At 39.4% G+C, this 13,532-nt stretch overlaps 1 protein-coding gene and 1 long non-coding RNA gene across 4 annotated transcripts in view; one reads left to right on the forward strand and one right to left on the reverse strand.

Moving 5' to 3' along the window:
* SYBU (syntabulin) overlaps positions 1–6,953 on the reverse strand; it is a 112,716-nt gene extending 105,763 nt beyond the window's left edge. The window contains exon 1 of one of the 2 annotated variants that reach the window (XM_058698859.1): positions 6,833–6,953. The gene's annotated coding sequence lies outside the window, so the exon portion shown is untranslated. Of the gene's footprint in view, positions 1–6,217; positions 6,597–6,832 lie in introns of those variants that run through there. The other variant, XM_058698856.1, reaches the window with a different exon arrangement.
* Positions 6,950–13,532, forward strand: part of LOC131494450 (uncharacterized) — a 48,237-nt gene continuing 41,654 nt past the window's right edge. The window contains exon 1 of one of the 2 annotated variants that reach the window (XR_009253408.1): positions 6,950–7,059. This is a non-coding gene — a long non-coding RNA (uncharacterized LOC131494450). Of the gene's footprint in view, positions 7,125–13,532 lie in introns of both variants that reach the window. The other variant, XR_009253409.1, reaches the window with a different exon arrangement.

Genomic DNA, 13,532 nt, shown 5'->3' on the forward strand with positions numbered 1-13,532 from the left:
AATTATGTTCTAGGTTTTATAATCTTACCATTTACAAATAGGATTATAACACTATTAATGTTTTTCAAGAATCTTGGAGATGAGGAGAGATGCCAAGAGGGAACAAATCTAGAAAGGAAACCTATAGTTTTGAGTTTCAAAAATTAAAGAGTCTGTAAAACATTGGTGAGACTAAAATAAAATATTAGGCAATATTCTGGCACAAATTAATAAAAAGATGGCTTGTGAGTTCTTAGGAAAGCAAAACGTAATAGTTAGAAATTAGCTTGGGCTGCAAAGAATAACTTGGGTAAGCTAAGTTCATTTTTCTTTTTTTTTAAAGATGGGGTTAAGACTAGTAAATCTGAAAAAAATATTTAGGACAAAAGTCAAAAACTTAGAAGCTTACTTAATCCAGGTAATTAACACAAGTGAGCTAAGTGGCCCAGTATGCCAGAGCACTATCAAATGCAATGGCAATAGGCACTGCGAAGAAAAGAGATTATGCTCTGCTGGGTTATACTCAACTCTAACCGTATTATTTATTTTCCAGGGAAATCATAAATCCGGGATTTCTTTATAAATCCTCTTGATTAAAAAAATTCTAACTGCAACCTTTTATTAGTGAATACTCCCCTGATTTTTAAAACAAAATACATCTGCAGACTGAATCTGGCTCATAGGCTGCCAACTTGGGACACGTGGCAAAACATATGGAACCCAGTGAGGCATCTGGCAAGGTTTCACATGATATCATTATTGAGAATTTCTGGTTGGGTGACAATAGAGATACTGCAATTAGGTGTGTTCAAATTTAATCAATATTAGGATAGTTAGATCTTCCCAATGATGAAATAGACTGCCCTTAAACTAGAAGTATTCACCTTAACTACGATTTAGCAATTCACAAAATCATATGGAAGAATAATCTGGGGCTGAATTTTGAATTTAATGCTAATAATTTCTCATAAATGTAAATACGTTCGTGTGTATATGTACTTAGTCTTTTATTCACTCATTCATTTGAAAGTATTTACTAAAAACCTAATATCGCCAAGCGTTGTTATAGGTGCTGGGATACAACAGGAACAAAAATCTCAGTTCTATGGAGTCTGCATTCTATATTTGCTCCAGTTTGGACATTAAGTTATATAGGCACTCTATGAATGTTTCCCTTTGTGGGTTAATTTTATACTGGAATTTTCCTATGTATTCAGCATGGGACATGAAATTATTTGGGTGAACAGCACATTACAATGTGACAAACAGGTGTTGTTACCTAATGCGTTTATTCATTCATTTAAATTTTCTTCCTAAAATATTCACTATACAATTGTCACTCCACATGCACGTACATGGTGAATACTTTGCTGACTCAGCCCAAATGCCCTATATTATCTTTGATTAGCCTTTCATAAACTTAAATAAATTAGAGAAGAGGTTGAAATCATCCGTCATCTAGCAGTGACTGTTCCAACAACAATATCATCCTCTTTAAGGAAAAACATCTTGTCTTTATTTTTTAGTCTCTTTGTGCTGTGGCCAACTGTAATCCCAAAATGAGGTGGTCTAGTGATAGACCTATGAATGAATTTGTCCTACTCCAACTTCTTGTCTTTCTATTTGTATTGGTGATAGGGTAAAGAAAACATTTTTAAAAATGTTTTATATCTAAGTATCTATATCTAAGATATTTTATATCTAAGCAATTTTGACATCCAACACGGGCCTTGACTATAACACCGAAATTAAGAGTCACATGCTCCATCAACTGAGCCAGCCAAGCACCCCAAGAAAAGATGCTTTTAAATTACCACATATTAAAAATAATCCAATCTGATTTTGTTAATAATTCAGATTTTTTGAAATAAAGCGTCAGGAAAAAATGGGGGATTTAGGGTGTGACTGAGTTAATCTCTCCTTACACCAATTTAGTCATGCTCAAAGAATGAACATTCTTTTCTCTCAAATATGGATTTTGTGTTAGGTAAGCTTTAGGAAGATATTTTTCTATGGTCCAAGAGGCATGCCAATATTTCTTGAGAAACAAAGTTAAAAACAAAGCAACAGATCCTTTTAATACTTGCAAATAGGTTATTTAAATAAAAAAGAATCACAGCCCTGATGAATGCCTTTGTAAGCCACATGTTGTTATGGTAAATGTTTGTCTTTTCCTTTTAAAAAGAAAGATTTTATATTTAAGTAATCTCTATACCCAATGTGAGGCTCAAACCCACAACCCCGAGATCAAGGGTTGCAGCTCTACTGACTGAGCCAGCCAGGCACTGGTCTTTTCCTTTCTGGTGAGTGAATATTCTCACTTAAGTTTGATGGTCATAAAAGCTCATTTTGGAACCAGCAGAAGCACAAGGAGTTGAAAGCAATTTTAGGAATGCTGTTATATTTCTTCCTTATTCATCTACTGATCTTTTCTCATATAGTTTTTCAACTTCACTTGAAGAATGCGAAGGTTTTCTCATCCATGGACATTTTTTAAAGGGATTTCTATACCAAATCAAATGCCTTATAGTTTAAGTAAACTGAGTTAATATACTCTGAGAGACTGAAAAAGCCCACAGACATATGACTTGGTGATTAAGCCTGAGACACAGCTTGTATAGTCATTACCATAAATTATAGAAATAAAAACCAAATATTGATTCTAGTTTCTACAGAGCTAAATATATTTGCTGAGATGCTTCACTCCAATAAAAAAATGAAAGTACTTTTAGGAATCGTTTATAATTTAAAAAGCTTAAGAAGGGGTGCTTGGGTGGCTCAGTTGGTTGAGCATCCAACTTCAGCTCAGGTCATGATCTCACAGCTCATGGGTTCAAGTCTTGTGTTGGGCTCTGTGGTGACCACTTGCTCAGAGCCTGGAGACTGCTTCGGATTCTGTGTCTCCTCTCTCTGCCCCTCCCTGGCTCGCACTCTCTCATTCTGTCTCTCAAAAATAAATAAGTGTAAAAAATAAAAAAATAAAGCTTAACGAAAACTGTTTTTTTCTAGAAGGGATAAAAGGCCATTTTTAAATGGCTATTAGGACGTGAAGCAACCTAGTCTCTCTCCATTCTACCACTGATCACGGGCTGCTCTGTGGAGCTAGGTGTGCTTCCCTCACCACCGCCTTGGCACCTCATGGAGCTTTGCCATTGTACCGCATCCCTGGTGCACTGAATATACCACTGGTGGGAGCCAGGATGATTTTAAATGGCTCATGGATAGGTCTCTTTCAAATTTATACATTTATTTTTATGTATTTGGAGAAATATAACACACACATAAAACTTGGTATTTCATGGATATTATTGCCTAGATGAAGGCTAAGTAAAAAAAAATGTATCAATATCAATTTTGGTGATATTAAGCAAACAATAGTACAATTTGTATTTAGAAATGGTAGAAATTATGACATGTACTAGAGTAACTGAAGTTCTGGAAATAGTGCCTCCCCCACTGGAGAATGGTATTTCTTTGGTCAGAAGTGTGCATACGTGAACGTTCCTTTCCTCTGCCAGGACCTGCGAGAACCTCAGTCTACAGGACCACTGAAGCTTTAGTTTTCCATCTCCTTTCAGAATGTGTTCTAGGGCTTCTGCCATTGGTGGCCAACCCCATAAAAGAAACTTCACCCTGAAATCGATAGGGTAGCTCTAAAAATCTGCAAAAAACCTTTTCAGATATTTTAATTAGCTTACACTCCTGAATTTCCACAAACAGAAAAGTCATTATGAGCATCGGATTCTTTCTAAAGGAAGCCTATGTCCTCCCATCACGTCTGCTTGGTGATATCTCTCCATTCAATCACTTGAAGCACAGAAAACATCCTGCTAAGAGGAGGAAAGACCAATTGTAGACCTAAGACCTCAGTATTTTCATGTAGGAATAAATAAGAAAGAAAAACACCTGGCTGTTATTTTAGCACAATAACTATTTAAAGACAACACTTTCTCCCTATTTTATAAAATTTTAAATAAATTACCTATATTTACTATCTCTTGCTAAGATGCTATTTAGTATCTCCAAGGATATACTGATATCCTAGCATAAGCAGTAATACCTTAGGAGTGTATATGGTCTTTTTAAATATCAAATCAGCAAATATTCAGGCATTAGTTTGTATCACATACTTAAAAATGGCATATACAGTAAAAAGCAAGGTATTTTGTATACAATTCAGATTTAGCAAAATAGCCAATGTTGGATTTTGAAACACTTACAAAATTACTTTGAAAAGACCTTTTTAGGGGCACCTGGATGGCTCACTCACTTGGGCTTCTAACTCTTGATTTTGGCTCAGGTTATGATCTCGAGTTTCATGGGATTGGGTCTCCAAGTTGGGATCTGTGTTGGCAGTGTGGATCCTGCTTGGGATTCTCTCTCACCCTCTCTCTCTGTCCCTCCCCTGGCTCCCAAATGCACATGCTCTCTCTCTCTCTCAAAATAAATTAAAAAAATAAAATAAAAATAAACCTATTTATTCTGAAATAATTATAGATTCATAAGAAGTTGCAAAGACAGCAAAAATCCATATATTCTTCACCCAGTTTCCCCCCAATGACTGTATCTTGCATAACTATGGCATAATATCAAATCTAGGAGACTGACATTAGTGCAATGTGTGTGTATAGCTCTATATTTTATCACATATGTGGATTCATATAACCATCATCACAATCAAGATACACAGCTATTCCATCATCACAAAGATCTCCTTCATGATACCTCTTTATAACCACAGACCTCTATACCGCATCTCTAAGACCTGCCAGGCACTCATCTATAAAATTACTCATTTATGCTTATCTCTTACATATTTTTACTAAAATATGAGAAAACCACAGGACTGGGTATTGGGAAGTAGCTAGTTCTAAGTTTGCCACTAGGTAAGTCATGCCCTTGGACAATTCACTTACTCTCTATAGCCTCAATAGCTCATTTATAAAAATGAAGGTTCGGACTCTTTTTACTTTGGGGTGGAGGAGGGCATCAGCATTTAAGAACTCGTGATTATTGCTCTTAATTATGATATCACTTTAAAGATTATTAAATGCAAACCAAGTTAAGAAAATGTGATTTAAAGATGTAAAGCTCAAAAAGAATTAAATGTATTTCAATGTATTCTGCATTAAAATAGTGTCGTTGTCAAACAATCTCAGTAACCAAAAGTTGCATTATGATAATATATTGCTGCTCTGAAATCTGAAGCAAATAAAAACATGATGTGACTTGTACTCATCTCTCAAGGGACAAGGGGCCACTGTTCCTCCAAATGTACAGGTGGAGAAAACTTGCCACTGGGATTACCAGACTCCCTTTGCTCCCAAGGTCACCCTTTGGGGAAGAAGCAGCAAAGATGCCTAAAATGTGCCTGGCCAAGTATCTGAGCTGGCAATGCTGCAGCAGAAAACTTAAGTAGAAGATTCTGGACTTTGGGGTTCAAATTCGGCCCTTTTCTGAGATGGGAGATTCAGACAGAGCTGCTGTTTGCTTCTGCAACCAGGGTCTGGGGCCAGGGGTTCAAGGACCTGTAAGGAACCTAGCAGTGGAATTTTCTGTTTTCCTTGAGGTCACTCCTTGCTCCACACTAGAGAACATAAAAACAACAGAAGAGCAGTTTTTCCCAACTGACTCATTCCATATAAAGCTTTAAGAATCTCTTCTCATGCACCATTTTAAGCTTACTGATGTCTTCCTCTCTACAATTTACTCATCTTAAATTCAAGCCTGCTGATTTGAGCTCATCAGCTGTGCCCTTCAACAACATATTGATGAATATTCGGTCCTCACTTTTCACCTCAAATAGTCTGTATGAAAAATCCCCAAGGAAGCAGAAACTTGAAAGTGTCGTCTGGGGACTATGGGCCATCCATGTCTTTGGAGAGATCTACCAAGGCTTTCTTTTGGGATAGCACCAATTCGTTACTGAAGGAACCTTCCTTATCAAAAGGCACCATTTCCAAGCTCCACTCTCGAGGACAATGAGTAAAGGGGCATCCAAAACCTATGGCCTGGCCAACCTTGCCTGTTGTCCCAACCACCTCAATGATCAAACTGGGCCACTGTGGTCTCTATCCGCGTGCTGCGAGTCCCCCTTTTCCACGACCTCTCCCGAGCACCCTGACGCCCCACCTCATCCCATGCGGATCCGGGGTGTCCTCCGCTCTCATTTGACCCAAGAGCCCCTCTCGTGCCCGCGGGCACTGGCAACGGAGCCCGCACAGACGCCCAATCTTACCCTTTCTCTCCCAGAAGGGCCCCATCGCGCCGTCCAGGAGGAGGCATCCACGCGCGCCCGGGAGGCCGGGGCCCGGCTGGGCCGGGGTCGGGCGCGCACAGGACCCGGCGGCGCCGCCGGTGCGCGCTCAGGCTCCGGGAGCCCGGCCCGGCCCGCTCCGCCCGCGCCAGCCCGGGCGGGACACGTGGTGCCTCGGCCGCCCGCGCTCTGGGCGCCCGCGGCCTCTGGGCCTCGGCAGCCTGCTTGGCCGCAGCAGGGGCTGCGGACGCTGCGGGGAGAAAGGCGGGGACCGAAAGGGCGGGCTCCGGGAGGTGGGGCGCCGCGACGTGGGCGCCGTGAGGGCCGCACGCGGGGGGCACCGGGGGCCTGCTTCCGGGGCTCGCGACCCGCGGGCTCCGTCCGGGTCTCTGGAGAGCAGCGGGTTGCGCCGCAGGCTCTTTCCCGGGGCCGCTCGGGGCGGGGGCAGCGCACTGCAGAGGCTCCGGGTCGCCGCCCGTAGAGGGAAACGGTGGGGGGCCGGAGCGTCTGCTTGCACAACCCCCTTCTCGGGCCCGCCGGGGATCCCGGAGCGGCTGCGGGTCTGGGGCCGGCGTCCGCCTCGCGGTCTTCACTCACCGCTGAAAACGAATACCCTGTCCGCGCGTGGAGATGCACAGCACTGAAAACCGCAGCGGGGACCCGAGTTGCCCTTTAGGACAGACTGTCGCTCCCTGGGAAGATTCCTCTCGCGACCACAGCCTGTTGTCTGGGGACAGCTAAGGAGAACACTGCCCAAAACTGGACCTGAAGCCACAAGCTCTTTCCAACTTCACCAGTGACCTTGGACGCCTCTGCTAAACAAGGTGTCTCTGTTGAATTTCCTGATTCTGGGGATAAACGTGGCTATTCACTTTCTAACTCTACGGAGGTAATAGCGATTGGGTTAAAATAATAATAAAGCACTCCAGACTTCTTTATAGCAAGTGCAATATAGCTATAATTTGTATTGACTTTAGGTTAAGATTCTTTGCTCAGAATTGCCAGAGCCCCAGGTAGCCCCATCTAGGACTTTCAGCTTTACTAAAGAGCCTCATGATGAGACTGATTGCATCATTTTGTCTTACCTTAGTTGAGGGTCAAAGGGCAGCCACCACAGTCTGGCTAAGGGCTCTTCCTGGTGAGTTTCTTGTTGTGTTATTTGTTCACTCTTAGATCAGTCTTCATTTTTACCCCTAAACAGAGCTTTCTGTACAGAAGAATCCTTACCCTGACTGTTTTCTCCTTACCCTGGCTCCCCTTCTCAACCATATTCACTAGAGTTTAGCACACATAGCTTGAAGTGTAACAGACTTCTATTTATGTGTGAGAGAACTCAATACAGTTGAAACCATCAGTCTCACATTACTTGGCAAATGTTAAATGCATGAAACATCTTATTCTGTTGTCCCAGCTTATTTTCCTTCGGTATCGCTTCTACTTCTGTCTGATCATAAGGCTCATAAGGCTCATAAGATTTCTTCTCTCTTATATTTCCTAAGTCTTGGAAAGCCCCTCCTTCATGAAAAAAGAAGGTTCATGACACAATGGAACCCCATCACAAAAGAAATCTTCTTTTGCCAAATCTTGACTTTACTAGATCATAGTATGCACCCTTTTCACCTCCATTCAAGGTCCTAGTGGTTTATGCCTCCTTTGACCTTCAACAGAGATAAATCTGCCCCTGTGCCTTCTTGTCAAAACTGCTGTCTGCACCAGCGTCTCCTTCACCTGCTTGGCATATGGTCTTTTGGGACAGCGTCCCAGGAATTTGTTTTTTTCTCTTCCTTCTCATAATCCAGGCTTCCAGGCCCTCTGCATCAGACATTCCTGTATAATTTCCATTGAATCCCTTTTAGTTCTTTATAAGATTGTTGTAAAGATAAAAAGGAAAGTACCTGGAAAGTGCCTGGAAATGTAGGACTATTGGGTCAAAGATAACCAGTCTCATGCCCTTGCAGGTTTACAGCTTCCTTTAGAACAGGGATTCCCACCCATTTGGAAGGAAATATTACTACATTTTTATTCTGAAGCCTTCTGAGCACAGGGAATGTGTGTGCGCGCACATGGATGTGAGGGAAAAATGGGATGATTGGAAGGTAGAGACAAAGAGTGGTAAAGTAGGGATGAGAGAAGGGTGGATATGGTACCGATGTGAAGTTTCTGAGCGGGAAGTGTCATGGGCTAGAAGGTGGCAAGAGAAGAGAGGAAAATCCTATTGGGAATGGTTTTCATCGGAATGGGTCCCCCAGTACTGCCTCCAGTGGAACAAAATGTGATGCTTGTCCATAGGAGCTTAGTTTCTTACTCGTTGTCAATATACATCTTCCATAATGCATCTTCTATAAGATGACCTTCTGAAATTAAGAACACAAGAAATATGTAGACGGTTATCAAAGCAAAAACTACTGAACTCAATCTTTCCCAGACATTTGCAAGAATCCAGTGTAATTATAGAAACTATGTAGAATTCATTTTAGAAGGAAGGTTTAAACAGGGAGGTTTATAGAATCTTGGAGCTTAAAGAGGACTTTAAAAGATTATCTAATCATGCCTTTGAGATGTTGCATCAATCACGCTTCTTGGTTCCTGAGTTCTCTGTTTCTTCTGTCTGGCACCCAAGTCCTTCTTAAAACCCATATGTTTGCAAGCCAGGACATTCCTCATGACTACTAAAATGAAAAAAATCCTCTCCCTTATCTAGTTGTTTCTTCTGAGAGTCTGGATTTGAATTAGACTAGAGAAAATTGTCTTTTTATTTCTTCAGACCTGAGTATATTAAATAACCAGCTTACAGGTGGGAGGATTCAACTGGTGTCCAGAAACCACATGGTCCTATAACAAACTCCAATCCATTTATTTACAGGAAAATAAATTCAGTTAAAATATTTACAAAGAAATGCCAGCTTTTCTTTTCTGGGACTAAAGTGTAATTTTCTTGTGCTAAGAATATTTGAAGTTTTTCACTGCTTTTATCAAAATATGTTGAGCTAGTAGTACCTGTCTGTAATTAATTTAGTCATTCTGCAACATTTACCCAATACCAAATTCTAAACCTATCTTGGTTTTATTTTTCCTCTTTCCATTTCCTTAAGGCTTGTTTGTTAAAGTGTGATTAGATTCACATGTTACTCCTCCCAGTTACCAGGATGAGAAGGAGTTCTCATTCTCTGACTTTGTACTGTATATCTGGCACCAATTTACATCATTTAATTTAATTTTACACTTTTCTTAAGTTAATCTTAGTACACTTTACTGATGGAGGAACAGAGGCCCATGACTTGTTTACAGTCACAAAGGTGGTAAATGGTGGAGTGGGGATCTGAATCCAAGTATTTTTTATTATTCTGTATTCCTATTTACTGCAGGGGCTTTCTGGAGGCAAAGCCTTTACTCAAAGGAATAAGTCAAATGGGAAAAATAGTAGATGCAGGATGGACAGGGAGTAGATTTGGTCATCTTCTGTCCAGTCAACTAAATCATGCTAGTAATGTTCTTTTTTCCTATAGAAAGGGCTGGCTGGAGTCTAATCAAAGGCCTTGGAAGACTTGAAAACTATGTTCCACTCTCATAAACCACAATTATGATGATTAATATTTCTTAAAAATATTTCACAGAAAGATTATTTTTTATAATTCCTAGGTCTATAGCATAACTATAAAAATATTTAAAGTATTAGCCAAGATAACAACTTTTATTTATCAACAAATTGATTTAGTGAAATAAGATACATGGTGAATTTGAGCAACTCATATACCCTCTCTGAACTTGTAGTTATTCATCTATAAAACAGAAATAATAAATGTAAGTTTCCAAGAGTTTGAGGTGTCAAAGGAAATAATGGAAACGAAAGTGCTTTGAGAACTGTAATTACATATACATTATTATATATGTCAGTAAGAAAAAAGCTAATGGAAATCACATAGTGAATTGAGTGGACAAGAAATATTTTATGTCAAATAAGCTTTGATCACAGAGTCATGAAGTTTCAGCATAAATCGGAAAATCATAGATTAATTTTCCCCATTTATAAATGAAGAAACAAATCCCCCCTCTCCCAATAAATTGTCCACAGTCACAGCACATCCTTAAAAATACTGTTAAAACTTCTAAAATAAGAAAGTGGTATCATAGAAATGGGCATAGTCAGGCAGTAAATATTTATTGAGTACCCACTGTAAATCTGACACTTTTTTAGATGCTGGGAATGCAGTGGTGAACAAAACAGATTGCATTCCTTCCCTGAAATAATTGATAGTCTTTCTAAAGGAGAGAGTCAGATAAAAGATGTGTGAACAAACAAGATTACTGCAGGCAGGCACTGATAAATGTTTAAAAGAAGTTAGAGGTAATAATGCCAAGGCTTTTGGTCTGAATAACTGAGTGGACGGGGGTGGAAGGGGCAGGATGTGGTCATGATGGAGATGGGAGACATAATTAGTTCTGTTTTGGTCATATTAAATGTCAGATAATGATGAGGCATCCGCATGGAGCTATGGAATGGAAGTCCAAGCTCAAAGGAGAGGTCCAGGCTGGAGATAAACATTTCAGAGTCTTTATCTCGTAGTTTACCTCCAAGCCATGGATTTCAAAAAAAAAGTGACTAATTTGTTTTGATGTAAAGTGTTTTCTTGGTCAGGTTGTGGTGTGAGCAAGGTGATTCAAACACATCTTAGCTTGTCCAAAGTAAAGCCACCCAAAGCTGCTCAGCCATAGGGTAGCAGACCGTCACCATAGCAACAGTGTCCTGTCAAAGGGGGTAGGGAATCTTTTCTCATTTTGAGACTAGAGTCATGTCTACCATTTTAAAATGAAAGTGTTCATGACCACACAGTTATTCCTTTTATTAAGGCCCAAATGTATGCTTCAATTCCATTTCAGTAACTGTTGTGATGAGAAGAGACTAGAAGCTCCTCTGCAGAAATGGATTTTCATTAGTACATTATGTGTCCAAATAACCCCAACTTCTGAGCTGAACTTACATGATAATGGCTTCCTATTTCTATGTTAAGACATATATACAAAACCTTCACTCCATTTAGATTTTCTTATCAAAATTATCTTAGCAGCCTATTTTGCTTATTTTTTAATTTTTATGGGGTGTTAGAACATTTTTCTTTCAATGCTTTCACAATAATTGTTATTTATTACTCTGGTAACAGTTGCTGTAATGTGCCAAAGGAAGTTGTTCTTGGGTAAATAGTCTTTTAGAGGAAGAAATAATGAGGCTAGAGAAGATTGATTTCAAGTATAGTGTTTCTCAAGGTGAAGTCTGTGATTAAAAAAAGGACCTTAAACCCCCAAATATCCAGGTTTCACACTGACTTAATGTTCTACCTTTAGAGAATAATTTCTGTTTATCCAGCTCTGGATTTTCTTTGTAGTTCTGTTTAATTTTTTAAAGTAAAATTATACATACATATTATAGAAAATTTAAAAAATGAAAAAAGCACCAAGAAGAAAAACATCATTTGTAATTTCCCACTCAAAGATAAATACTAATCATATTTGTGTGCATGTTATTCCCATATAACTTTTCAAATAAAATAGAAGCATACTGAAGGTACTGTCTTGTTGAATAATAGCTTACTCTGGGCACAATGTAGAAAATTTAGAAAATATCTAAGTGCAAAATCCCAGAAAATGATAATTACTTATTATCCTATTATCTGAGGGAAACATTAGTACAAATATTCCTGCATTTGAAATGAATATATGTATTTTATATGCACACATATGTATGATATATGTATATATATTCTATTAAAGTGGGATTTCCTATTTTGCAATTTAATTTTTCCTCAGAATGTCACACATGATTTTGTCTATAATTATTCTGCTACACAGTTATTTTAACAACTTTATAGTATTATACGGCCACATAATGTAGTAGTTTGCTAAAATATAGATACTCATGAGGTGCCTGGGTGGCTCAGTTAGTTAAATGTCTGACTTAGGCTCAGGTCATGATCTCACAGTTTGTGAGTCTGAGCCCTGCATTGGGATCTGTGCTGACAGCTCAGAGCCTGGAGCCTGCTTCAGATTCTGTGTCTCCCTCTCTCTCTGCCTTTCCCCCCACTCACACTCTGTCTCTCTCTCTCTCTCTCAAAAATAAATAAACACAATGGGGCGCCTGGGTGGCTCAGTCGGTTAAGCGTCCGACTTCGGCTCAGGTCATGATCTCACGGCTCATGAGTTCGAGCCCTGCATCGGGCTCTGTGCTGACAGCTCAGAGCCTGGAGCCTGTTTCAGATTCTGTGTCTCCTCTCTCTCTCTGACCCTCCCCTGTTCATGCTCTGTCTCTCTCTGTCTCAAAAGTAAATAAACGTTAACATAAATAAATAAGTAAGTAAATAAATAAATAAATAAATAAACACTAAACAAATTTTAAATATAGATAATCATGCATATTGCCATAATTTCATGCAAGGGAGTAGGTTCATATCAAATTAAAATGAATGTCTTTAACAATTTTATGCAAGGTAAATCCGGATGGTAAGGTTATTAAGGTAGTTGGTAAAGGAAAAATAACTAGCAAATGAGCAAGTTTGTAAGATATGGATATGAAAGGATTAGGGTAGCGCTTCCCCCCAGCTTGCTGATGATGCATATAGGGGCATAGGGGTGTGATAAAGGCATTTTATTGCCATTCAGCTATAGTTATAAAGGTTGTTCTGAAGGTATTGAACAATGTTAAAGCACTAGTGTATTTGCACATTATGATTATATACACCAGCATTGGTACAGATACAGGAGCAGATATAGGTATAGAATATCATCACCAACTTGATGAGGTTTATGGAAATTAATGTTTTCAGTTTACAGAATACTTTAAACTGGCACTGAACATAGAGGACTGGATGGAAGAATACCCTATAAGTATTCATTCTTTTGGGGACCAGCAGACCAGGAACCAGGTTCCTACATTTTATGCAGCCTATGTGGCTCTTTGAAAGAGTTAATAATGCATTTCATAGTGAAGTGCATGGACCAGTACTTGCATCAGGGATATTTTGGAGCTTATTAAAAATTCAGATTTCTGGAGCTCACTCTAAACCAAATAAATGAAATTCTCACATTTAACGCACTTCCCAGGTGATTTGTATGGAATTCAGATTATTAGAATGATTGGGCATTAATTTAGGGAACTAAGATAAAATGCCTGTGAGTTCCTTAGCATTAGGGATTGTTTTTTTCTTATTTGTATTTCTGGCACCTAGCACAGTGCCTGGCCCATGGGAAGTGATAGTTATACACACACACACACACACACACACACACACACACACACACATTTTTG

Source organism: Neofelis nebulosa, chromosome 14, assembly GCF_028018385.1.
Source record: "Neofelis nebulosa isolate mNeoNeb1 chromosome 14, mNeoNeb1.pri, whole genome shotgun sequence".
Lineage (NCBI taxonomy): Eukaryota > Metazoa > Chordata > Mammalia > Carnivora > Felidae > Neofelis > Neofelis nebulosa.